Here is a 27,723-nt window from a genome sequence, read left to right as displayed (position 1 = left end):
TCATTACCTTATGATTAATAAAAGATTGAATTTTCTAAGTCCTAGGAAAATTGTCATTATTTATGGTGTAGAAATGACACAAAAATTATTTATCCAATGCTCACACACATACACGTATTTTATTATGCATTTGCACACACACACAATATTTTTAATATTATTTTTTAAAAATTAAAATTTTATTTTCTTGACAGTTTGTTCCTTTTTTTCTTCTTTTTATGAAAGATAGAACCTGTGTAGATTATAGATGATGCAGTTTAACCTACTCCACTACTATCTTCCTACTAAAATGTTATTCTACAAATGTCTCCTTCAGATGTATTTTAGGGACTAAGCTTGTGTGTTTGTAATTTATTCAGAAGATTTGGCTTCAAATCAAAATCAAGAACCTTTCCCATCAAGTTTAATTTAATTTTTAAAAGATAGCATGGGTACAATTTAAATTATTTTCCACAGTTCCATACTTAGGTAACTTACGCCCTGTATTTAACTGTTGGAAGCAAGTGGTTCTTTGACATGCTGTGATATGTGCTGCCTAGGAGTCTAACTTTTGGAAATAGAGGAACACATTTACTCTTCCACATTCGTATCTGAAATAATAGGTTGCTGAAGGGAAAAATCACTATGGTTGTTCATTTTGTATTTTGCAGTGGTGGTTTGAGCACTGACTTAGCAGGTATTGTTTCTTTACTCTTAGTATCAGTTTTTGGATAATGGTGTCTCTAATATTTTTTAAAAATTAAAAAAATTGTAGGTGAGAAAATTTTCATTGATGGGAGGACATAAAATGAAAGTGTATTTTCCTTTCATCCACACTGAAATGTGACCAAAATATAAAAATAGTAATATATTTTTAAAAGGACACTATTAAATATAGATTCTTCTCTGTAAATACCAAAATATGAAAATAATTACCCTGTCATAATTTTTCTACTTACTATGTGTCTGTCTGTATCTCTTATTTCAGTCTAACTTCCATAACCTACTTGGTTTTGCATGAGTCTACCTAAGTATTTTAAGCAGTTGACTCAGTTCATCATCATCCGTTTATTCTTTGTTGTACAAAATCTTGTCATTATCTTTTGTATCTAAAACATCAATCTGCTCTTCACTACCATTTTATCCCACTTACTTGCTGACTTTCCTTCTGGGTTTTTTTTCCCATTCTCTATGATTACTCATTCTCCTCCTAAGTATTTGACTTTCACACGTTTGCAGTGAAGATGATATAGAAGACATTTTTTTCTCAATGCTTGTTGTTCTAGTGGCAAAATTTTCTCATTTTTCCCCTTCTGTCTATATCTCTGCTGAGCTCAGGGCACTGTGTTGCCCAGACAGCTAATCAGTGACTTGCAGGGAAACAAAGTGCTAAATAGCTGCACAGAAACCAAAAAATATTTTCTCCTTTTTCATTAGTTTTCTTTCCCTATCCTGCCTCACTCTTCAATAGTTTGCAGTCCCAGAAGGATTGTCTTCCCAGTAGCCACAGTGTGACTAACTTTGCCTTTTCTATCCTCTGTTCCTTTGCACCATTTGTGATAGCATACCTTGTCTCCTTTGCCTGAATTTTGTATCTACTCTAGGTCTGCTCATGCTCATCATCTATTTAAACCTTTGGAAATAGACATTTTCTGAAGGGTTGCAAAGGTTTAGCATAATAAAGTTTTTTTCACCAAACAGTAGAGAAATTTAATTCTTCCATTCTCCTAAGACTCACATAGTATGTGGGTTTAATATCTACTCTTACGAACTTGTTCAAATTATAACCAGTAGCAGTGCAAAGAGTTGTTTCCAAAGAGATGTCTTCTGCACCTAGGTTCATCTAACAAGGCAGTAAGACATAACCCTTCCTTTTTATTGTCCATGGACGTGTAAAGCATGTTGTCATCTCTGCCATAGAATTAGAACTTAGTGGGATAAGATGTGATGGAATGTACCACCCCAGTGAACCAATGTAATACACAATAATACTAAACAGAAAGTCAGTGCAATTTCACAATAACATTAAGGACAACATCAGGACATGCATAATATATTACATAGACCATCAGTTCGTTCAGTTCAGAGAGTTACAGAAATACAGTAACAGCCATTAACATCATTGTTGATTGTGTGGACAGCAGCTTAGAGACCCCGGCTATTTCCTATTCAAATAAATTGGAAAGTTGCAGGAAAATGTATTGCTATCCAGTCAATATTACTGTGCACAACCATGATGGGGATTGTCACTGCCCTCTGCTTCCTTTGTTGTGTTTCAGATAAGAGGCTTTTATTTTAGTTTCTTTTACAATAAAAAAGAAAAATATTAAGTCCTGTGTCTAGAAAAAGTAAGTATGTAATACCTGTTTAAGTATCAATTTTTCACTTTCTTGGTGTCACATAGATCATAGAATGATAGAATCACAGAATCATAGAATGTCTATGGATGGAAGGAACTTCAAAGATCATCCAGTTTCAACCCCCTGCCACAAGCAATGACAGCTCTCACAAGACCAGGCTGCTCAAGCCCTCATCGAACCTGGTCTTGAACTCCTCCAGGAAGGGGGCATCCATCACCTCCCTAGGCAACCTGTTCCAATACCTCACCATTCTCATAGTGAAGAATTTTGTCCTAATATCCAATCTAAATCTACCTTGTACGCCCTCCCAATTTAAAACCATTCCCTCTCATCCTATCACTACATGCCCTTCTAAAAAGTTGCTCCCCAGCTTTCCCGTAGGTCCCCTTCAGGTACTGAAAGGCCCCTATAAGGTCTCCTTGAAGCATTCTCTACTCCAGGCTGAACAACTCCAACTCTCTCGGCCTATCTTTGTAGGAGATAATCTACTCAAGGATAAATATATGTTATGTAATTTAACTTCTGATAATGATATGAAAGGGTGAAAGCAAAAGTATTTGCTGACTCAGACCTCAGGGTTTTTTTTCTCTATTATTTTATTGTTGTAAGTTTTTTTTCAGTATTGGAATTGAATGATTGGCAGAGTTTTTTGTAGAAGATCAATTGTAAGAGGTATACTATAAGCTCAGGTATTTTATGGTAAAGATGCTACATGATAAAATGAGGTCTTAATAAATAAGTATGAAGGTAGTATGTATTTTTAGTATATTGTGATCTCTTTAACAAAAAACTTATTCAGCTGGCAAAAACTTTCTGACATGAATTGAAAATAAGATTTTCCTCCTTTTAAAAAAAAAAATCTTATTAAACCTATTACCTCTACCTTCTGGTTGGGCTGAGCATACTGTGATGAAAGCCTTTCATTCCACAATTTGATGGGTCAAATGGTACCAGTAGAAAGCAAAGATGTAAATAAAAGCAATAGTGATATTGCAGCAAACCTAATTAAGTAATTATAGAAAGGAAAAATTTGTCTCAATATTCAGGCAAAGACTTGACAGCTAAGTATCATAAAATTTGAGATACCAGTGTCCATATAGGCATATCTGCTTATAGTGATAATTAACCTTGGAAATTTAGGATTTTTTTGCATGTGTCAGAATAGTAAAAAAAAAAAAATAATGGTTTCATTCAGTTTTAATTGGAGAAACAGCTAAAATTCTCCAGTAAGTGTTGTATACACTATTGTTGTCATGAAAACACTCTCATTAGAGCATCAGACCCTTGACTAATGCATACTTCTATTGTTAAAACATTGGTCTGGCTAAATATCAATATGGGGCAATGCTCAAATGGGGCAGCACAAACACAATTTACACCAGACTGTCCTAAATGAAGAATTTCCCTCTGGTTGAGGTAGGGGAGGTCCAGGAGCGGCTCAAAGGGATTAATGCACACAAATCCATGGGCCCAGATGGGTTACATCCACATGTGCTGAGGGAGCTGGCGGAGGTGATTGCTGAGCCACTCTCTATCATCTTCAACAGGTCTTGGAGAACAGGAGAAGTGCCTTAAGACTGGAGGATAGCCAGTGTCACTCCAGTCTGTAAAAAGGGCAAGGAGGATCCCAGCAACTATAGGCCACTCAGCCTCACCTCTGTCCCCAGAAAGGTAATGGAACAGCTTGTTCTGGATGCCGTCTCCAAGCCATTGGAAGAGAAGAAGGTCATGAGGAGCAGTCAGCATGGATTCACCAAGGCGAATCATGCTTGACCAATCTCATAGCCTTCTATGATCTCATGACAGGCTGGGTAGATGGAGGAAGAGCAGTGGATGTCATCTACCTTGACTTCAGCAAGGCCTTTGATACTGTCTCCCATGACATCCTGACAGAAAAGCTGAGAGAGCATGGAATAGATGAGTGGACAGTGAGCTGGGTTGAGAATTGGCTGTTGGACCGAGCCCAGAGAGTTGTGATTCATGGAGCAGAGTCTGACTGGAGGCCTGTGACTAGCGGTGTTCCCCAGGGCTCGGTGTTGGGTCCTGTCCTGTTTAACATCTTCATTGACGACCTCAGCAAGTACGCCGATGATACACAGCTGTGAGGAGTGGCTGACATACAGGAACACTGCACTGCCTTCCAGAGAGACCTGGACAGGCTGGAGAGCTGGGCAGGGAGAAACCAGATGAGGTTCAACAAAAGCAAGTGTAGAGTCTTACATCTGGGAAGGAGCAACCGTTCGTTTTGTACAGGATGGGGGATGACCTGCTGGAGAAGAGCTCTATGGAGAAGCACCTGGGGGTCCTGGTTGATGACAGGTTGGCCATGAGCCAGCAGTGTGCCCTGGTGGGTAAGAGAGCCAATGGGATCCTGGGGTGCATCAAGAGTAGTGTAGCCAGCAGGTCAAAGGAGGTGATCCTCCCCCTCTACTCTGCCCTGGTCAGGCCCCACCTGGAGTATTGGGTCCAGTTCTGGGCTCCCTGGTATAAAAAGGACAGGGATCTCCTGGAGAGAGTCCAAAGAAGGGCTACGAAGATCATTAAGGGCCTGGAGCATCGCCCCTATGAGGAAAGGCTGAGTAAGTTGGGACTGTTCAGCCTTGAGAAGAGAAGACTAAGGGGGGACCTAATTCAAGTTTATAGTTATCTGAAGCAGGGGATGCAGGGGGAATCAGCCAGCCCCTTTTCAGTGGTCTGTGGAGACAGGACAAGGGGCAATGGCTGCAAGTTGGAACACAGGAAGTTCTGCACCAACATGTAGAAAAACTTTTTCACAGTGAGGGTGACAGAGCCCTGGCACAGGCTGCCCAGGGAGGTGGTGGAGTCTCCTTCACTGGAGATATTCAAGACCTGCCTGGACGCCTATCTGAGTGATATGCCCTAGGGAGCTGCTTTGGCAGGGGGGTTGGACCCAATGATCTCTTGAGGTCCTTCCAACCCCTACAATTCTATGATTCTATGATTCTATGAAATGAAATGTTTCTATCTTGATCAAAACACTGACATTCATTAGCACATTTTTCAAAGAATAAGTCAATGTATTTTTCTTCTTCTTTTGGAAAAATGACTGAAAAAATTTTAAAAGCAAGGGAAACATGGAATCCAGTGGCTATCTGTGTTTGCCAAGTGACCTGGATGCTCAGCCTGCCTGACTGCTTCCCAGTTGCTGCTGAGTTCAGTGTGTGGCTTCTTTGGCAAGCTTCTGACTGAGTGTTAAAATGGCTATCTATTCTTAACAGAGTAACTGATTAGCTAGTAAAGCCCAGACATTATGAGCTATCACTATTGTGATGGGTTCTGCAGATCCATATAAAAGAAATTAGCAGAAAGCATGTTATGTTCATTATAAAAACTAGATAATGTCCTAATCACAACAGAAAGCATAAGCACCTTTCAGTGTAAGAAACTCCTTTTTTTATTTGATCTTTATTCCACTGAAGGAATTATAGAATCAGGGAAAACTTTATGTTAGAAAAAACACTTAGATGTCACCAAGTTCAATTCCCCACTGAAACTGAGGCTGACCTCAAAATTTTGGATAGTTTTGGCTTATTTAAAAATTAAGACTTCTATAGTCTGATAAAAGAGGTGACAAAAACAAGCTTATAGGAATTGAAATACTTCTGGTGATAGAACACCGTAAGAAAACAGGAATAACAGATATAAAAAGAGTCCACTCTGATAGCGATGCTAAAAGAGCAGCTGTCAGATTGGTGTCTACTTCACTATCAAACTCTTTCTCAGATCTCAACAGCACAGAGACTTGTGGCTTCTGTTGCTTCTCTTTCCTGCCACAGATGAGGCTTTGTTATTACTTGAATGCAGCTTTCTGACATGCTAGCAGTAAGATACATTGTCAAGTATGATGCCTCACCAATGTAACTTGTCTTACTCTACTCTGTGACTTTTTATTACAGAAGATTGGTGGTGAAACCCAATAATCAACATTCACAGTAAATGCTGAATTCCATCCAGAAAACAGTCTGCTTAATTCAATTCAATTAGAGTATATTTTGAGCCAGGGCTTGTATCAATGAGTCAAATTGCTCACTATCCTCTTCTTTACTCTACTGAGCCCTGAGATAGACTCTTTTCTTTATGATGACTTTTCTGGAAAAACTGAAGTTCAAGAATAAAACAATTGTGAAATACTAAATTTCATAAGGAGGATGGATTTAGTTCATTTATTTCACCAAATCAATGTAGCTAAGGATAATCTTTTATGAAAAATGTAGCATAAAGCAGTAACACTCCTGTTTTAATTTCAAACTGTAGAATGGAATATGATGGGAACCATGCATTTTTAATAACAACCCTATTTTTAAATACTGTACAAGAGAAGGGGCTGCTCAAAACCACTTACAGGCAAAGAATATGAAAATGCCTGCTGTGTAAGGTAAGTACATATTCTACCAAGTTTTTCTATCAAAGGAAATCTATAGGTGCGACTAGATCCTGTGAATTTGTGGGGGATTTTTTTTCTTCAGTGCATTTGATTATATTTCTGGAAAACAGAGTCTTATTCTGAGATACTCATTGTGTGTTACTCTGAAGATTGGCATGACATTAACAACTACTTCCAAGATATTCTAGAATCTCAGAAATAATCTTTACTTTTGGCCAAATGTGTTTTAAGATGATTCTAGTAGGCAGGTAATGGCATCTTAAGACCTAGGACTTGCAGTGCTCATCCTGCTTGTCTGAAGTCTTAAATTGTAACTTGAAATTCCATTCAGATCATCCAATCCATAAGAAAACTGCTACACTCCCTTTACTGCTTCACTTTCCTTACGGATATCAGTTTCATAAAGACTTTAACACGCAATTTCACTCCTTAGAAGCTTCTCTGCCACAATAACTTTGTTGCTAAGAAGATTTTCTTACCCACATTTCAAACCACGCTACTCTGAAGAGATACCCTCACCCTGAGAAAGGTATCTAGATTTTATTTCATTCTTAGTTATCATCAGCAAAATCAGTAGTATCTACCTGTGGAACAAGAAAGGCATACCAATCTCCTTGATGGCATTTTTCACGTTGCTTTCATCCCACTGTCAAAACATAAGTGTGAAAAAAGAGAGAGGGAAAAGGAGCAGGGCCTAGGAGCCTGGATAACCTGGAAGCAGCCCTGGAAGATGAGGAGAACATTCATTGTGCCTGTGAAGGCTGCTCCATGCACACATGAACCTAGTTACTAGCTACTGTCTATGTAAATCTGTATGTACATAAGTTTCACTTCATTTTTGGAAAACAAAAATCTGGTGTTTGTCATGTATGATGAATTAACTTCAGTCTTGTAACAGTATGAGGGAGGAATGGCTTTATGGCATTACAATTACAATACTTAAAAATATTTAAAATAATAATTTTTGTATGCCTCTGAACTATAGTATTACTGGAGTGATGCTGTGATGTCTTTAAGGGGGCCAGGGTATGACTTCTTTCTAAACTGAGTTATTTCAGTTTCAGTCAATAAAAAAGCTTGTTCCCTGAGCAGTGCTCATGAGGCTTTCTTCCTTAGGAATTTGCTTCCTTTGACCCTTATTACTTCCATAAGTCGCACTGCTGTTCTCCATGCATTCCTCTTGTAGGGCCTCATAGGATATTTTGTGAGTAGCAAGCTACCTACATGTTGGCTGTCCAGTCAATGCATTTGTGATGTGGAGCAAGTTAGGTGGTCAGCTGGCTGCTCACAAACAATCTATATAGCAGTTGTGTTTCGTCTAAGTGTCTTCAGGAAACGTAACTCGAGATTGTCACTTCTGCCTTTTTGTCAACATTTCATAAAACTTGTGGGAACTTATCACTGAGAAACCTTTCAACTTTGGCTTAAAGTGGTCAACTTTTTTTTTTGGTAACGTTGTGATCCCATAGGATTGTGTGGTCCCGTGGGACATGTTTTCACAAGAGGACAAACCATTATGTCACAAAATCAGTTCCCATATTAAGCACCAGTCACCTTACTGTTGGGCTGCTTCAATCCCCTGCAATATGCATCAGAGATAGTGTAAACCCACACTTGTTCACTATAAATTAACAAGTTTATTCACATTTCTTTGATTTGCACTTTTATATTTCTAGCTAAGATATTCAGCTTTTTGTTTGGAGACTTCTTAAACTGTATTCTGAAACAAATGTAGTCACATTTCATTGTTATAAACCTGAAGTGATATCAGAAAGCTCATTTATGTCTCTGAATTCTTTGATTTCGAGACACACCTCTTCATCTGTCCTTTTACTAGATGTTTAGACTGTATCCTTTCTTTTAAAAACCCTCTTCACTCCCCTCCATCCTGTCAACCTTCTAATTCACCTCAAACTCCAAGTCTGACCCATCATGATGTCAACAGCTTATTAAATGTGAAGAGGTACTCATGTCTTTTCTACTCCTTCTGTTTGGGAGGAGATTTACAAACTGTTCACAAAGTTCCAAGATTTTCAACATCTCCATTTGTTTCTTCTTCTCTATACAAAATTTGACAGCAGGGTGCCTCTACAAGGGCAGTCAGGCTGACCAACTTTACTTTCACGGTTTCCTTTCTCCCTTCCGTATATTCTATGTCCATATGTTATCTTTGTCTTTTACTTAATCTGTAAGATACGTCTGTGAGGGAGCATATTTTTCCAGGTAACATCTTCCCTGGTGACTTCACAGTCTCTGCCAAGGGAACTTGGGTACTGCAGCAAAGTAAATATTTTTGTAAATAAGTGTTTATTTATAAGCTTAAAATACAAATAAACTTACAATTTGTAGCACCAAATTTTTATTAATAAAAATGTTTTCTTAGATTCAATTAAAATTTTCTAGAAATTTCCATTTCTCACCTCAAATGGTATTCATTCATTTTGGCTTCTCCTCTGCTTCTTTCAGTCTTCAGCTGGAACCATTATTTTGGGGTCAGACATGTTGCATTCATTATAATAATGTGGCAAATATGACCTCATTCTCCACATGTGTACTGCAAAATAACACCTACAAAAAGTTGTGTTGTTGTTTTTTTTAAAGCTGTTTTTTTTTGTAATTTTGTTGTATTTTTTCTAAGGTTTGTTTTTTAATAATTGTCAACAGCACTTTGATGCAGTCCCTTGCCTGTGGCTGGCATTATATAGGACAGTTCCTTAAAACTGCTCTAGTTTGCAGCCATCGACAACCACGCCTGTGGTTGTTTAACACTGGTTGGAGGCCAAATGCCCACGAAAGTCAGTCTATCACTGCCCTTTTCAGCTGGACAGGGGACAAAATATGTATTGAGAGGCTTAGGAGTCAAGATAAGGACAGGGAGAGATCATTCCAACATCAGCATCACAGGTAAAACAGACACAACATGGAAGAAAGGAAAGAATTTATTTATTACACTGCACCACACACCCCATGACACCAGAGATGGATAATGAGAAGTGCAACCAGATCTTAAAGCACCTCTCCCCACCCTTCACTTCTTAGTAGACTCAACTTTAGCCATGATTACATTCCCTTTTCCCCATAGGTGTCTCCCCATTCCCTTTTCCCCACAGGTGTGTCCCCCCCAAGGTGTCAATCAAATGTAGGTTTCAATCAGTTCCTCACAAATTGTTTTCCTTCTTAGGGGGAAGGGGGGATTCCTCATGCTCTTTCCCTGATCTAGCAGCCCTTCAGGAGGCAGCCCTTCATGAATTTCTTCAAGATGAGCCCTTTCCCACAGGGCTTCAGATCATCAACTGCCCCATCACGGGTCACTTCCATGGGCTGCCAACATTCAGGCCCAGACTGCTCCAGCCTGGTCCCCCACAGAGTTACAAGTGTCTTCAGGAAACCTGCTCCAACAGGGCTTCTCTCTTCACAGGCTGCTGGTCCTGACAGGGCTTGCTCCAATGCAGGCTTTCCGCAGGGTGACAGTGTCCTTTACATGTCTCACACTCTCCAGCATGGGGTATCTCCATAGGCTGCAGGTAGGACCTCTGCTCTTCCATGGGCTGCAGGGGGACAACCTGCTCTCCAGGGGAGTCTGTCTCTCCTGTGGTTGGAGCGCCTCCTCCCTGCCACCTTCGCTGACCTTGATGTCTGCAAAGTTTCTCATACCCTTTCACTCCCTTCTCTGATAGCAAAAAGCAGCTGTTTGGGGTTTTGTTTCTCTTAAATACAGTTCACAGAAGCTCTGTGACCATTGCTGATGGACTCAGCCTCGGTCAGTGGCAGGTCCAGCCTCGAGCCCAGCTGGTGTTTGCTCTGTCAGGCCTAGGGAAAGCTTCTAGCTGATTCTTGTAGAAGCCATCCAGGTAGTCACCAGAACTTTGCCACACCAAACCACAACCGTGCCTGAAGAGCTGGGAAACATAGTATGAGGAAACCCAAGCCCAGGTTTTCTTCTTCCTGGACTCAAGCTGATGACCTCCTTTGCTAGTCTCCCAATAACTGTCATCAGCACAATGCAAAAGAAATACACCAAATTAAAGGGCTGGGCTACTGTTCAGTGACAGATTTTTTTGTTGGAAACGAATGAAGCTTGCAAGCAAGTAGATTCTTTATATGAAACTACTTCAATTTCACATAATGGTCTGGGTTGGAAGGGACCCCAAGGATCACACAGTTCCAGCCCCCCTGCCACAGGCAGGGACACCAACCTCAAGGCATGGTTCTACACAAGGCTGCCCAGGGCCCTATCCAACCCGGCCTTGAACACCTCCAGGGTTGTTGCATCCACCACCTCTCTGGGCAGCCTGTTCCAGCACCTCACCACTCTCCCTGTAAAAAACTTCCCCCAAATATTTAGTCTAAACCTTCCTGCCCTTAGCTTTAATCCATTCCCCCTTGTCCTGCCATTATCTACCCTTTTAAAGAGCTGATTCCGCTCCTGTTTATATGTTTCCTTTAGGTACTGGAAGGTTGCAAGAGGTCCCCCCCACAGCCTTCTCTTCTCCAGGCTGAACAAGCCCAGCTCCCACAACCTCTCTTCATAGGGAAGGTGCTCCAGCCCTCTAATCATCTTTGTGGCCTCCTCTGAACCCTCTCCAACAGTTCCACATCTTTCTTGTATTGCAGGCCCCAGATCTGGACACAGTACTCCAGATGGGGCTTCACGAGCACAGAGTAGAGAGGGACAATCACCTCCTTGTCCCTGCTGGCCACCCCTCTTCTGATGGAGCCCAGGATACCGTTGGCCTTGCGAGCTGCAAGAGCACACTGCTGGCTCATGTTAAGTTTCTCATCTACCACAATCTCAGCAGGGCTACTCTCAAGGAGCTCTTCTCCCAGTCTGTATCTATGTCTGGGACTCTTCTGGCCCAAGTGCAACACTTTACACTTCACAGTGTTGAATCTCATTAGGTTCACCCAGGACCTAATTTTCAAGCCTGTCAAGGTCCTTCTATGTCTGATTTCTTCCATTTTAATATTTTGAGTGTATAAGAAGAACTTGGATGATAAGATATATTTGAAATGTGTATTTCCTTACAAGAGAGAGTTGCAAGAAAAGAAATTTTATTGCTTTTTTTGTCTCAATTTAACTTATTCTAAAAATCTGAATGGTTCTATGTGCTACAGTCACAAAATAAATCACAGACTATTGCACAAGTTCCTCATGAAGATCTGGTACTAAGAAAGGGTTTGACTGCTACCATAAATTGTGAAAGCAAAGCTAGAAAGAGATTTCTCATGTCCCTAGACACAAAAATATCTTAATCTTTCATATACATACTTTGCAGAATTGTATTTTACGTGTTGAAAACTCGTGTAACCTAAGCAGTGGTATAAAGAGATTAGTTTTACTTCAGTTTTCAAAAATTGCTAAAGGACTGCCCTTCTGCTGAAAAAAACATTAGCAAGATTTAACATGAAAAATTAAGGTCTTGCAAATATTTTTTTAATGTGAATCTCACTCTTGGACAAGGATGAATAAGACTAATGTTACTGACATCAGTCACTAGACCCAGCACTACATTCTCTACAGACACTTAGATGTCCTGTGAGCTTTATTTAATGCTTCAAATTATGGGACTCTGATTTCATCACAGAAATCTAAACAGCCACGGGCTTCCATGGCTTTTAGTTCCACAGGCTTTTACTTTAGTAGATGTAAATGAAATAGTAGCAGAAGAGCTAGAGGTGCCTGGGAATGTTAGGCTGCCTGATCAGAGCAGAAGTTCCAACTCGTACTAACAAGATGAATGAAAATAAACCATGGCAGAAAATGTTTTCATCCAGTCTGACTAACAGTGAGGAAAAAGGCAGTAATGAAATATTTTCTCTTACAAAGTCCCATTGAGGTTTCATATTTTATTTTGTGAGACTCTTTTGATTTTATCATAATTTCCACACTTGGATTCCTGTTGAGTTTTTCAACATTTAAGCAAATTAGGTAAAAGTTTTGTTTGTTTGTTTGTTTTCAAAATGTGGGATCAACATAATTTGGCTGTTTATTTTATTTACATTTACTGATCCATTATTGCAAAAGATTATTTTTCCCCATTAGTTTTTAGCAGAATATAAGTCTCAAGAGCCAAAGGTGCAGATAGTCTACAAACTTTAAAAATCAAAGAGCAGTTCAGGATCAGAACTTGCAAATTACTTTCAATGGAATCTAAAAATTTTTGTGGAATGTTGCCAGAAGCATTCCTAAGCATTTTCAAATTTTAACCATAAATTCTTCTGTTACAAAGGCAAAAAAAATCCAAACTGCTTAACACTAACGTATCAGTCACAAATCTAGCAGACTCTCACAGGCTATACACAAGGCTTACTCAAACTTCCTCTAGAAAACAAAACCATATCATTTGATCTACAGATTTTTCTAAGTAGAGAAGTTCTCTTTAAGATTTGTTAATGCTCGCAAACATCTTTTGTAGACTAAGCCTACACCTAAGCAAGCCTGGCTCTGAATTTCTTTCTCCAAAATACGATTTCATACATAGTAAGTTCATCAGTAGGCAGAAAATAGAGATTCTGATGTTATAATGTAGTTTTATGAAAATACCCTATCAGGAGCAGTGAAAGAAGCAAATAGAGTGCTAGAAGTTATTCAAAAAGGGACACAGAAGGGAAAGCATTATTATGCCACTGAATAAATTCATCATGCAACTACATTTTGAATGCTTCCATTTCTGTTACATTATTTTTGAAATGTGAGAACAAGAATTGAGGAAAGTGAAGAGAAGGGTATCAGGGATGATCAAAGTTAAAGAATAGTATCTGTATAAGGAATAACTAAATAGACTAGAAGTCTTACAACTGGGAAAGAAATAAGTGAGGAGGGATAGAATAAGTCTATAAAATCATGAGTAGAATAAAAAGAGAATAAGGAATGATTATTTCCTCTCTTTTCCAGAGGAAGGGCTAAGGGTCATAAAAGAAAGAAGTAAGCTGAAAAATATAAAAGGAGATACTGCCTCACACAACTCAGGATTTTGTATATGCTCAAACCTTATGTAGGCTCAAAAGGGATCTGAACAAATTAAGGAAAGTCTGAAGGACTAGTCAAAAGCAAGAGTTACAACTCAGAAAACCCTGAGTCATCATCGCTAGCTGTGGAGATACACACAGAGCATCTGCTCTATTGCTTGCACTCTGAGACGGCACTGTGGTCAAGGCTAAACTTTGTTCTCAGCTGGGTTGCTTAATCATATATTTACACTCTGGGTACATATATGTACATTCAAAAGCTGGATTTTCAGTGTAGAAATGTGTTTCCAACTTATCTCAGGATATTCCCTAACTTAGTAGATTATAAGGGAGAAAAAAATCCATTTTCATGTGACATTGCCATATCCACTGCAATACTGAAATCAATAAATAACTTATTGTAAATAGAATATTTCTGGGAGAAGTAGCTTTATTTTGACTTGCCTCTTTTAGACTCTGAAATAGTTGAATTTTTTCCTCTGAATAAAAAGAAAATAGGCGATATGATGTAATAATAGAAAAACTTTACGGATTTTAAGAGCTTATCTATCAAGTTGTTTATCCATAAAGTAGTTAGGGCTCCTTATGGGACTGCAGGCCTGTAATTGCTATCTTTGTCTAAAAACACACACCTTTCCCGCTCACACACACACGCACGCACACACACATTCCCCCAAGACATGCAATATTTCCCAATATAAGCAGACATAACTCTCAATAATTGGAGTTTCATCTAAATTGCACTCTTTCTATCTGTGTTCTTTGGATTTTCCCTTTAACTTTGGGCCAGATGGTGCCAGCGGGAGCTCGTAATGTGACGCTGTTCTCACAAATAAGGAACTTTTGAAGACATTGCCCCTCAGTGAACTGCTGTAATATCAAAGGCTACTGACGTCGGTTTTTTACTGAGGCAAGGGTTGGTTTGCTGGTATTGAATGGGGTGAGAACACAGATTTCCTCTTTTTTCCAGGTCTGAACATAAAGATGGTACTGATTATCACCAGCCTCAGCATAGAACATCACAGCAGCTCAAGTCTTATTGTATATGACACAGACCCCCATGAGTATTGACACCATTTCATTTAACTTCTCTCCATTTAAGCTGGTTTTTATCCTTTGGAAGCCACAATGTGTAAAATAGGTAGCACAAAAGCATGTAATTTCAGCAGATAAATGGAATACAACTTTTTTGTCTGCTTTTTTTTTCTATTCTGGCCATTCTGACTTGCATAGTTACACTAGCAAAGGAAGCTGGTATTTCAAACTGGGGAATGAGTAATTGTTTTCAATACATGCAATAGTTACTGCTTCAGACAACTATTGTAATTAAAGCAGTATTCCAGCACCCTTACACAGTGAACAAAAGGAGCTTCACACACTCTGTGGCACATACTGGGGAAACTAGAACTATGGCAGTTATCCCAAAGAAACACTTCTCAGTGATCAAATAAAACAGACTTAATAAGTTTCATTTTATATTAAGTCAAAGATAGCCAATCTAGTAGAACTGAAAATGGGATTTTAGCTCTGTGAGACAACTGATACTTTGAAGTTTTATTTTCTTTCACAAGGAAAATCTAAGTTGCACAACTTTCCAAAGAACAAACATTTTCAGGAAAGGTCGATTCACCAGTGAAGACATTTTTCATTTTGAATGGGCTCAGACTTCTTTTGCATCCACCTAAGCCAGTATTGTGGCTTGCAGGAAAAGGAACACAGCTGTCTCATGTTTTAAAAATTGGACTTCTCAGCTGCCAGGGAAATGTACTTTAGCTGGGAGTATTCCTCTGTGGATAAACTTGCTGTGATATATCATGAGAAATACAGTCTAGCCAAGCTGAAGCAGTGTGAAGTACCCATACTGTACTACTTTAATGAGGCTCTAAAGCTGCTTATGAAAAAGCAAAAAAGCATTCAAAGCATTCAGACTGAAATCTGTTGAGGTGGATAGACTTAATTGGAGAAAACAAGTTTCACAACCGAAAGCAATTTGCCAATAGGCTTTCCCACAGACTTCTTGATTTGCCTGGGTTTTATAAAAAAAAAAAAAACCTAGAAAAAAAGTTAAATATAGGGACCTTAATCAAGTTCTTATATTAAACAGTGATGAATATGAGCCAGGGCCAGTCACAGAACAATTTCTCAACTTTTACTTCTAAATTTTTGTATGCAGTCCTATTGATCTCACTCTTTATGAAATAAAGTTACACTTTCCACATGAATGAGCACTAAAGAATTGGGTCCTAATATGTTCTGCAATGCAGTTAACATTGAACACAATACTTAGACACATAAGACATCCTGTGAGATGATACAAACATTAACTAAATATTTTACTTAGTTTTGAATGCTTTCAGCTGTATGTACTGGCAGAAAACATTTTCCTTGGAGCACAGCCATTTTTTTCTCTCTGTGTTGCCTGTTTCTTTATTCTTAAGGTTGGTGGTTATAGAGAAGAAATCTACAGTTATAATTAAAATTTCCTCTTTCCTAAGTTTCAGGTTCTTTGGAGGCTTCCCACTTCTTTCATTTCCATATGGAGTTTTGAGGAAGCCACGTAAAAATAAAATAAAGGGAGAGCAAACCTTACCTAGTCCTTCTGATGTTCCATATGTGTGTGTTAGTGCTATCTTCTATTAACATTTTTCTTGATTACTGTGTTTAAAATCACCTATCTTTTCCATGAGTTGATAGAATCATTTCCAAAGATCTTTCAAACTTTGTGGTTTTGGCTGAAGTAAAAAATGAGAAAGGTCCAGTAAAGTATCTGTTTTAAAATAGAATACACCCTCATCTACACAATAAGCCAAACCCTTTTTGAAATTACACTGTTGGAAATCCAATTTGTTGTGGGGTTTTATGCATGTCTAGCTCACAGTTATTTAACCTTATCAAAATCCTGACTGGACTTTGAGTCAAGCTCCTAAACAGGTGGGGGAATGTTATCCTTATTGAACAAACAGTGGCAACACTTGGAAGAGGAAGTGATGGTCCAGTGGTCTAACTAGCAAACCACTATTTTTCCACATGGTTCTCTTACTCATTTCAAGGGTCAGATTCACCGAGTCTCAGGCCCTGTTTCTAGGTAATAACAGGAAATGCATCACAAAGCTTAGATGTATTAGGGCTTGCATTCTTTGTTCACTAAAGTCTATCGCTGAAAGAAACTGTCTTCTCTCTGTTAAAGCTTTAATAGAAGATGTACACGGACAAGTGCAGACATCTTATTGCAAAATATTTCAGTTTTAATGTGGGATGTATAAGACTTCATATTTTTTCTCTCTCAAGTTCCCATTCAAATCTAGAGACTTTCCCATAGAGTTTCCCCATAACACTTTCTTCAGTTAAGCATTTAATTTGCATTCTACTTAAGAAAGAGCATTAGTGTAAATATAAGTAGAGATTTCCCAGTTAATATGAATAAATGTAACTGTTAATCTGGCTAATAAATAAACAATGCCTGAATGTTAACATGACTCACATTTAATATATTTTTTTTCTCTTTAGAACCTTGACAATCTCTCTGTTGCATAGCTTACCAAATGTATTTTCCACATTTATGTCTCTTAAACCAAAACCAAAAGGAGGAAGGAGTATGTAGTTTGTAATGTCTAGACCATATTTCTGTTTCATGATATGTCTTCTCTTTGTCTCAGATTTTCAATACATTTTCCTTAGTAGTTCTTAATTCATTCCTGAGGAGCCACATAGCAAAATGCTTTAGTGCTGACCAGCAGCAGTCTCACTTTATGACAGACATTTCATTCAATCATTGCTGGGTCATTTTTACCAGACAGATATGGCCGTGGAATTAAAACTTTCCAATTACCGTGTAAATTGCATTGGAGAAGAATTTGTGAAGTCTGGAGGCAGACAGAATGATTTATATATTCCAAATTCTTTTCCAGTATCATAAAATCTAAAATTGATTAATTGATAAAGAAATCTTTATCAATGAAGTAATTTGTTTTCCTTAAACCAGAAAAGAATTAAACAACTGTTCCAGAAGATATTTGCAAGTAAATTTATTTTTCCCTTTTATGCTCACCTTACACACTTCTAATTTATATATTATTGTGCATAACCATTTTAACTAAGTAATAAATGCCTCAACCTATACCTTATTTTCTCTGACTGCATTTTGCTGAATGACATAATAGAACACAGCTATTTTACATATAATCTTAAATGACAAAACCAAATTCCCAACAGCAACACATCAATTATTCTGAAAGAATGATTGCATTCTTCTTGACTGTTTTTAAGTTCTGAGGTATGCAAAAGTTGATTATCAAGGTTGAGATTGGTAACTGCAGCTGTAACAGACAGTTTAAAAAAAAAAAAAATTTGATTACAAATTGCAGGTTCAGTAGAATATGTGTATAATTTTTAATACATTAAAAGTATGCCACATAAAGTGCTAGCAGCACTGAAAAAATATTTTGCACTGTGTTAGTTTATTAAGGTGATGGTCATTTTCACCATGTCTCAATAGTTGGCTTCTGCAATTAAAGATTACTTCTTAGTTTCTATCTCCTGCTGTTTCATGCCCTGTGTACACATGGATGTGCACAAAATATCATTCCCTTTCACAGCATGTCCAATTCAGCAAAGTTGTCAGAAAGAAGAGACACACTGAATCAAGTTGTTTGGGTTTTAAGTATTTTTATTCCTAGTTGCTGTTCCCCTTACCTTTTTTTTTCATTAAGGCCATGTTTCATTAGTAGTTTGGGGAAGATTCAGATTATGTACTCTTATTGTAAAATAAGAAAGAAGGAATTATTTCCCTTTTTAAGGCTGGTTCAATGTGCCATTAAAAGATAATTACTAAAGTTCAGTGTTTTAAATCAGCACACCCTTAATAATTTGCATCCTTCATTTTTTTTTAGGATCTGGCCATGTATCTCTCTCTATTGTTAATTTTAATTTTAAAAAAGTCTTGAAGAAAACTGAGGCTTCTAAACTACTAATATAAAGATAGTACATCAATAACTTAAAAGGTATATGGGATAAGCTAGATAATTGCTAGCCTGTCAGTGTGACATTGATCTAGGAAAAATAATGGGATGACTTAGATGGGATTCAATTAATAAAGCATTACATACATAATTAATTCTAGTGAACAATGACTATGGAAATTGTGCTTTTCAAGCAATATTGATATTTCTTTTGTTGGTTTGTGTTTAGTTGGTTGTTAAAGAAAACAGTACTGTTATAATTTTCTGTAAAACAAAGTTTTCTTCTTGGCCTCACATTATCTTATATTTTCTTCAGCAATGTGGAATAAATATCACTAATCCAGCTTCAGAAGAAAAGTTGTAGCGGGGATGTTGTGGGTTGACCCTGGTTGGAAGCCAGGTGACCCCCAAAGCTGCTCTATCACTCCTCCTCCTCCTCAGCTGGATGGGGGAGAGAAGATACAGTGAAAAGCTTGCAAATCAAGATAAAGACAGGGACACACCATCAATTAACTGTCACAAGCAAAAGAGACTCCACAAAACAGGTCACCTAATTTATTACCAAATAAACTGCAGAATAGAGAATGTGAAACAAAACCAAACCTTAAAACAACCACCTCCACACTCCTCCTTTTTCCTGGGCTCAGCTTCACTCCTGATTTCTCTCCTCCATTTTCTCCAGCAGCAGAGGGGGATGGGGAATTGGGATTGGGGTCAGTTCATCACATGTTGACTCACTCATTCCTTCCTGCTCAGGGGAAAGTCCCATCACACTTCTCCCTTGCACCAGCGTGGGGTCCCTTTTATGGGAGAAAGTCCTCCATGAACTTCTCCAGTGTGAATTCTTTCCACAGGCTGAAGTTCTCTGATTTCTTCACCATGGGGCCTATCCACAGGGTGTAGACCTTCAGGAACAGACTGCTTCAGCACGGTGCCTGATGGAGCAAACCTGCTCCTATATGGTCCTCCCTCTCAAGGGATCCACCAGTCCTACCTGGAGCCTGCACCACCACAGGCTTCCCACAGGCTCACAGGCTTTTTTGCGTGTGTAGTAGTTTTGCGCGGCTGGGTTCTGGTGAAGGGGAGCTGCAGGGGTGGCTTCTGTGAGAAGCAGGTAGAAGCTCTCTGCAAGCCCAAGGGAGTAAACACCAGCTGGCTCAAGGCTGGAGTCATTGCTGACCAAGGTCAAGCCAATCGGCGAAGGTCAAAATGCCTCTGGGAATCACATTTGGGAGAAAGAAAAACACTAGCAGGCACTTTTTACCACCAGAGAAGGGAGTGAGATGTGAGAAACTGTGCAGACACGACGGCCAGGAAAGTGGGGGAGCATGAGGCACCCCAGGTGCCAGAGAGAAAGATGCCCCTGAAGCCTGTAGAGAAACCCATGGTGAAGAGGGTTGCCGCCCTGCAGCCCATAGAAAATGTCAAGACCCAACCTGCAGCCCATGGAGAGGACCCACACTGGAGCAGGTGAAGACATACAGGAGATGCTGTGACCTGCTTTGAGCAAGCCTCTGCCAGCACTTGCAGCCCATGGAGAGAGATAAGAGACACAGAGTTGAGAAAGACGGAGATCCACACCAGAGCAGGTTTGCTGTGGGAGGAGGCTTGTGACCCAATAGAGGACCAGGATGGAGTAGTCTGGGCTCAAGAGACTAAGAGACATTCAATGATTCTATGACTGCACCCCATAGAATCACCTGGAGCACCTTTTCCCCCTGCTTCTGCACTGACCTCAGAGTCTGCAAAATTTCTCACATCTTCTTACTCATCTCTCTGACTGCAAAAGCTGCCATTTTATTCCCCCCCTCCCCCCCCCCCCCCCCCCCCCCCCCGCCACTAAAGACATTATCCCAGATTCCATAAGATCTAACACCATCACCAATGGTCTTGGCCTTGGCCACCAGCAGGTCTGTCTTGAATGTCCAGTATTGTCCCTGTCAGTTGTAGGGGAAGCTTCTAGTGCTTCCCACACAAGCCAGCCCTATAGTTCCTCTGCTACCAAAACCTGGCCAAAACAGGAGAGCAGGTCAAGAGTACCTTGAATATAATGATCTGGATTGTCTTTTCAAATTCCAAGTAGGGTGTGTTTCTAGCTGAGCAGGTGTAAAATCATCTAAAAAAAAAGCAATCAGTAGATTTTAAAAGATTTTTGTTTGGGATTCTGAAAAAAACAACCCTTGACACTGTGGTATAGACTGCTACCCTTGAGCTTTAATGGGTAGCACAGAGGACTGGCAATTTGAGAATGCAGAAAAAGATATTTTGAATAATAAGAGCATTATCTGTGTTATTTTTGCTATGTGTTTCTACATAAATTTTGTATTTCTAACAAAATAGAGATTTCCTTGATGTTCCAATTGAAGGAAAAATGTGGAAAATATGTGAATGTGTTCTGACATATTAAAATAATTAAAGAAATGGACAGTATACCTTATAATGGAAGACTCCTTGAGCTGAAACTGAAAGTTAAAAGGAAATGGCTTGCTCATAATGTAGAAGTATCAATATGAGCAAGAGGAACTTCAGAATAGAGGCTTTTCAATAAAGCAGACAAGGAGAAAATAGCATTCACCAGCTAAAAGCTAAAGCTGGGGAACATCAGTCCCAAATGGAAAGCACACTTTCAATAGTGGCTCTAAATGGAACTTTCTCATTGCAGTAGCAAATTTTCTATCAGTGGAAAATAGAAATGGAGATTGGCAGCTTTTCTAAAAGGCTTCTTCTGGTTAAAAGAGGCATTAATTCAGCAGACTCCTGTTATGTAGGAGAGAGGGCCAGAAAAGATGGTCATAGTGATCCCATTTAGTTTTATTATCTACACATATGTTAAGAGCATGCAACTTTAATGCTGCTACACAATGTAAGAATGCCATCCCTACAGAAGTTTATTTGTCTTGTTTTGACTAAAGGAAAAAACCCCTTCTCTACTCTATCCTGGTAATCAGAAAGTTGGAAACTGCGTTTCCACCTAACAAACTGAGTGGTAGTCTTCCTGTCCATTTTCCCATTCCTAGCCAAGAATACTCCATTTGCCTTAAGTTAGACTGGTATTCCATATAATACACTGAGAACCATGTGATTTAAAGGAATTAAGGCTTTCACCTATGCTTTGCCATAACATCCTTTGTAAATTATCTTTCTTAAAGCCACTGTTCTGACTGTCAGCTCACTGACAGTACCTGAAATTGGCTGATCAGTAGAAAACTTTTGGTAGCTCTTCGCCAGTTTATGGGCAGGATAAGTTGTTGAGGTATCACTCACTGTAAGACATTGTTACAACTTGCTGCTTAGTTCTTACCCCTCAGTTAGTGCTGAGCGACTTTACTCAAAGCATGTAGCAGTGTGGTCTTTGAAGTGTTGATAATTATCGCTTGCTCCTTCAGCAATACTTGTAGGACAATTCCAACTTCAAGGGAGGGTTTCAATTTCCCTGGATTTACCAGCCATAGAGGAGTCAGCCTGTGTTTGTCTTTCAGCAAAAGAGAGGTGGAGTAAAGTCCTGATGCTGAGTAAGGTCATCACAGCAACTTTGCAAAGACTTGAGAGCTTGGAGGGGCTTGATTAAGGTCATAATTAGCCAGGCAATACTGTGCTGGCAGGTCTGTACCATGGTGTGTTTTTCTGTATTCTAACAGCCCTGGAAGAGGCAGCTATAAGCAAACTCAGCTGACAAGTGTAATTTCTTAAAGGACTGTCTAAGAAAATTTGTGGTGCCTTTCAAGGCAAATTCCATGATTCCGCACTCCTCCTCACTGCAATTGCTGCCTAGACTGCCAACAAGAGCTCTATGGGGAATAAAGTGCCTGGTCTTCACAGATTTATCCCAACACACAGAGTACCCTTACATTCAGGCTGGAGAAGCTGTGGTGTGGAGAAGCCTTGAATCTGCAAGCAAATTGTTCTTAGAGCTAGTGGCATCACTCCTTCCTCGTACTCACTCACCTGTCCCTCTGCAGCACATGCAAGGTATGCAATTTCTCACTTGCCATATGGTGTTGCCAATCTACCTACCAACAGTCTGTAGACAATTGTTGTGAAGAGATGCATTTTGTGCTGGCAGATCTTAACAATCACATGCTGTTTTAAGACCATTTAGTCAATGAACTTTACCAGCTCATGCTTTTCACATGCAGTTGGCCAAAGTGATCTTTAACTGAGCCAAGGACAGCCCTTTTAATACGAGGGATTTGGAGATACCTCTGTTCAAAGTGGCCCAGAGGACCCCTGTGTGCTTTCTTCATATGTGCTTTCTTTTCCCATGCATTTTGTGGGACATGTTCACAGGAGTGAGAGGAAAGGAAGTCTTATTTCCCAAGGAGTGGAAAGTATAAGGTACCTACATGTTTTAACCCTACCTTTATGGGTTTCATTGTGATTGTCAATATGAAGCAAGTGGGAGACTCTACTTGGCCTGTCTGGAAACAAGAGTATGGTCCCTTCCAGTGGAGTTGCCATAACTTGTTGTGCGCATGTCAATTGGAAAGGGTTTTGGTCATTCTTGTCTTCCAAAGATTCAAGTTTTTGCACACCTAGCCTGTGTCTGACACCCACGCAAGACATGCGAGGCCCTAGAGCAAGAGAAATGGTGTCTCTGAGTGTAGCTGTTGCCCCTCCTTCTGTGGACACCATGTGGCAATGTTTTCTCTAAGGGCCCAGGGGCATCACCCCTGTCACCTGGGGCATACATACATGTTTGCTGGAGGTCATCAAAGTAATCCAACATGATGATCACTCGTGGAAGTTCTGTTAAGATGCCCTGCTGCAGTGTGATGAGGGCTTTGAGGTGTGTTACCCTTGTTATGCCCTGACGAGTAGACTGAGGAAGCAAATGAAGAAAGTATCAACAATGAGGCTGTCCTCAGCTTTACACAGTAATAAAGAAAAATACATATGACTCAGAAATGCTTCCTTGTGATTTGTTCACTCAACTCAATAGAAAGAAAGTTAAATTTCAGTCTGACAAGCTATGCTGAGCCCGTGCTCTTCCTGGGAGAAATGACAGCACTAGGCACTGAAAACAGTCCAGTAGCCATGTCAGGAGAGGGAGATCATGTGGATCTGGATCCACACAGAAAGTTCCATTTTTTTTTAAGTGAAGCTCACCCAGAAAAAAAGTAGGACACCCTTGTCAAAACTGCAGCCTGTATTTTGGCTGTTTAAACCACCTAACAGTCTAGTTAGTACTTGAGAGCCATACTTAACTCAGATTTCAAAGAATCCTTACTGAGTCCCCTCTATCCAAACAACTGGCAATTCATGTTCAATGTTATTACCTGTTTTAATTGAGGTGGAATTGCCATATGAGTTGTTACATTTGAAGCAAGTGTGAAAACAGACCAGACATTCAGGAGGAAAATAAATGCATTCATTCAGCAAGTATGGATTTTTACAGGTGTTCACTGCTTCTGCACTGTCCTGAAATGACTCACAGCTTTTAAGAGATGTCATTTTGTTTTAAAGGTGGTAATTCCTCTCATCATTCACTTTTGGCTGTTCTTTCTCTGAACACCTATGCCTTATTTGTTTAAGTATATAGGGCTGGGGTTTGTCCTTAACTTGTCTGTGGTACCATACAATATACTTAGAGAGGTAGTTATTGATTACATTCACATTTTGAGGTCACCAAGAACATTATCACTTGAACTCTTTAATTTATTAAAATGCTACAGGTCTTACAAAGTTCCTGAACAATTAAGCAGTAGTCATCTGTATTGACTCCAGGACTGTAAGTTTTCAAGACAGATACAGAACTGTGTCCTCCACACCAAAAGCAGCATGAAAGACTTTTCTTTGAGAATTAAGCAGGCTGATGGAGCCATAGTTAGAAAAGGAGAGATCCTTACTCACTCCATATACCAATATTTCTTGCAACTTGTCCAGGAAACCTAATGCAGTCAAAGTCTCACACAAACTTTCGTAAGATATTTCCAAAAATATTGCACAAAAAGTATTGTAGATTTACAAAAATGTTTATTTATTATAAAAACCCCTTCCTTCCTTCCTTCCTTCCTTCCTTCCTTCCTTCCTTCCTTCCTTCCTTCCTTCCTTCCTTCCTTCCTTCCTTCCTTCCTTCCTTCCTTCCTTCCTTCCTTCCTTCCTTCCTTCCTTCCTTCCTTCCTGCCTCCCTTCCTTCCTGCCTCCCTGCCTTCCTGCCTTCCTTCCTGCCTTCCTTCCTGCCTTCCTGCCTTCCTTCCTGCCTTCCTGCCTTTCTGCCTCCCTCCCTCCCTCCCTCCCTCCCTCCCTCCTACTTCTCTCTCCCCTCCTCCTCCCTCCCCTCCCCTCACCTTCTCCTTCACCTTCCCCTTCCCTTTCCCCTTCACCTTCACCTTCCCCTTCCCCTTCCCCTTTTCCTTTACCCCTTCCCCTTTTCCTCTTCCCCTTCCCCCATTTTTTTATCCCCTTTTCCTTTTCTCCCATTGCCATTCCCCTTTCCTTCATTCTAACAACTAATGACTTGGAAAATGTCAGAGGCAGGTGTAAGCACAATATCATTACACACATTGTGCATGGTGACAAAGTATACCTGAATCTCCCAGACCAGAGCTCGGACTGTGAGAGAAGGCAGGGTATGGAAGATGTAGTGTCAAAAGATCAAGTGCAGCAATTTCCCACCTTATATTGAGGTATATTTTCATCAGCTGGAAACTCATTTTGTATCCAAAGTCATTTAAAATAAATAAAAAGGCTCTCCGATTGCTTCTAGTAAAAAACAATGTATTTATAGTGACATACTTCTTGAATAACAGACTTCTAATAATATTTTTTCCAAGTCTATGTCTCTGAAGATACTGAATTAAAGGTCAGTGTGTTAATAGAAATCTTGTTCTTAATGAATTTTCTTTAAATATAAATGGAAAGATTGATTGTGAATTCTTTTAAGAAATAGATGTTTGGGTTTTTAATTATTCTACTCCAAAATCTGTCCTAACAAAAATGAATGTTTTATAAAACACTTAAGCACTTATAGGATGCCTGTCAACATTATGAGGTAAGAATCCTCCAGCATAAGCTAACAGGAAGGAGAAAACAAACCATAAAATGTTAGCAGTTGGTCTTGCTTGGCCTGAGGGACTTTTTGCTGATAAAGTGATATCGCCAGGTACATCCATAAACACATATCAAAATTCATGAACTAGAATTAACAGGACTTTTCAATATTAGCTGATCAGACCAGAGGATTCTTATTTTATGATGTTTAGTATATCCAAGATTATAACTGATTACCATTAAAATAAGGAGTGTGGTGGCTCCAGGAGTTCTAGTATTGATCTTTTCTCATAGAAGGGCTTGAGTCCAAATTCCTCAGCTTTCAGAAAGGTCAAAAATACATACAATTCTACCCAGAGTACTGTGTCTCATTTGTGATAATATTGTAAATACAACCTCAGTCAGAAGCTAAAATGGATGATAAATCAAGCACAGCTTCTCTCCCACTGTAATACAAGAGTGATGGAAAGTGCAAGTTCTGTTACAGAAGAAAGCATTGTCTCTTTCATGGGTTTTGCACATAAGCCTGAACATTTGGGAACAACATTGGTTTATCATTCAGATTCAGATATGCATTGTATATCCTTCAGAATGGAACATCTTGTTGGATCACAGAATCACAGAATCACAGAATCACAGGGGTTAGAAGGGACCTCGAGAGATCATCGGGTCCAACCCCCCTGCCAAAGCAGCTCCCCAGCTCATATTGCACAGACAGGCATCCAGACGGGTCTTGAATATCTCCAGAGATGGAGACTCCACCACCTCCCTGGGCAGCCTATTCCAGGGCTCTGTCACCCTCATTGGGAAAAAGTTCTTCCGCATGTTGGTGCGGAACTTCCTGTGCTCCAACTTGCAGCCATTGCCCCTTGTCCTATCCCCACAGAACACTGAAAAGGGGCTGGCTATGGAAAGTTGATATGTAGACCAAATGAATTGGGAGTTTTAGTGAACTGCAGAGTAGAACATCCTGGAGGGTACTGTGGTACAGACTAAATGGCAGTTCTTCTACAGTTTCTTACAGAAATACGAATTTCTATTTTGATATTAATGAATGGGTCTTCAGAAAGATAAGAGGTGTATGGAGTATTATGAATCCTGCAATGGATTTCATACTGTGCAGTCAAATCTTCATGTAACCTGAAACTCCCACAATTCTGAAAGTCTTCAGATAGATTAGATCTCTAATTAGACAAACCCGAAGTTAATTTGCTATGGAGAGCAAACATGTAATTTTAAAGCAAGCAGTAAATATTTCATCTGTTTCGAGTTTATGCTGTAGTGTCTTACTATTATATCACTGTATATTGCATATCTGTATTACAAAATGGAATATTAAATGTATGTTCCATTTATACTAGGTAGTAGCTTGGAACAACAAATATTCTCTGGTTAGCCAAAATAAGGAAAAATTGAAGTCTTTAAAATAAGTACATGATGGAGAAATTGTTGGTGCAATTTTTTCCAAGGGAAGAAGGATGAGGTGTTACTCTGAATATAATAGCATAATTCAAAATAAATACCTAGAAAAAAAATTGACTCATTATAAATCTGGAAGTGAAATTTAGCCACTTTATAATAATGCACCAACATAGTCAAACTACTGAATTCAGTTTATCACAAAAATGTTTGTTTCAATACCTCAAAAGCCAATCCTGTCCAGGTTTGCTGCAACCAGATTGACTGAGCAGCATATATGGATGCAGTATGCGGAAGAACAACTGCTTTGGGAACAGATTTTATTCTACCAGGATTTGTATTTCCATCTGTTGGGAATGGTTTCAAATCCATTTGGCTCTGCAAACATGTAGTTGACGATAGTTCATGTTGGAATCTGAATTTACAGGAAGTACTAAAATTCTTAATTATGGGGTGGAGAAATCAAGGCTGCAGCAGAAGCATAAAGTTGATACTGTTTTCTGGTCTTACCAACAAACACAGAAGCAGACGTTTCATTTTAGCAGTTTGGTTATAGAAATCATACAGAGCAAACACTCTTCTTTTATCAGGCAGTCCTGTGCTCTTTCTTTGGCTGGCAACATCATCTGGCTTTTCTGAACTG

Source organism: Gallinula chloropus (genome assembly GCF_964237585.1).
Source record: "Gallinula chloropus genome assembly, chromosome: Z".
Classification (NCBI taxonomy): domain Eukaryota; kingdom Metazoa; phylum Chordata; class Aves; order Gruiformes; family Rallidae; genus Gallinula; species Gallinula chloropus.
The sequence above is the reverse complement of the archived record's forward strand: the minus strand, read 5'-3'. Positions refer to the sequence as shown.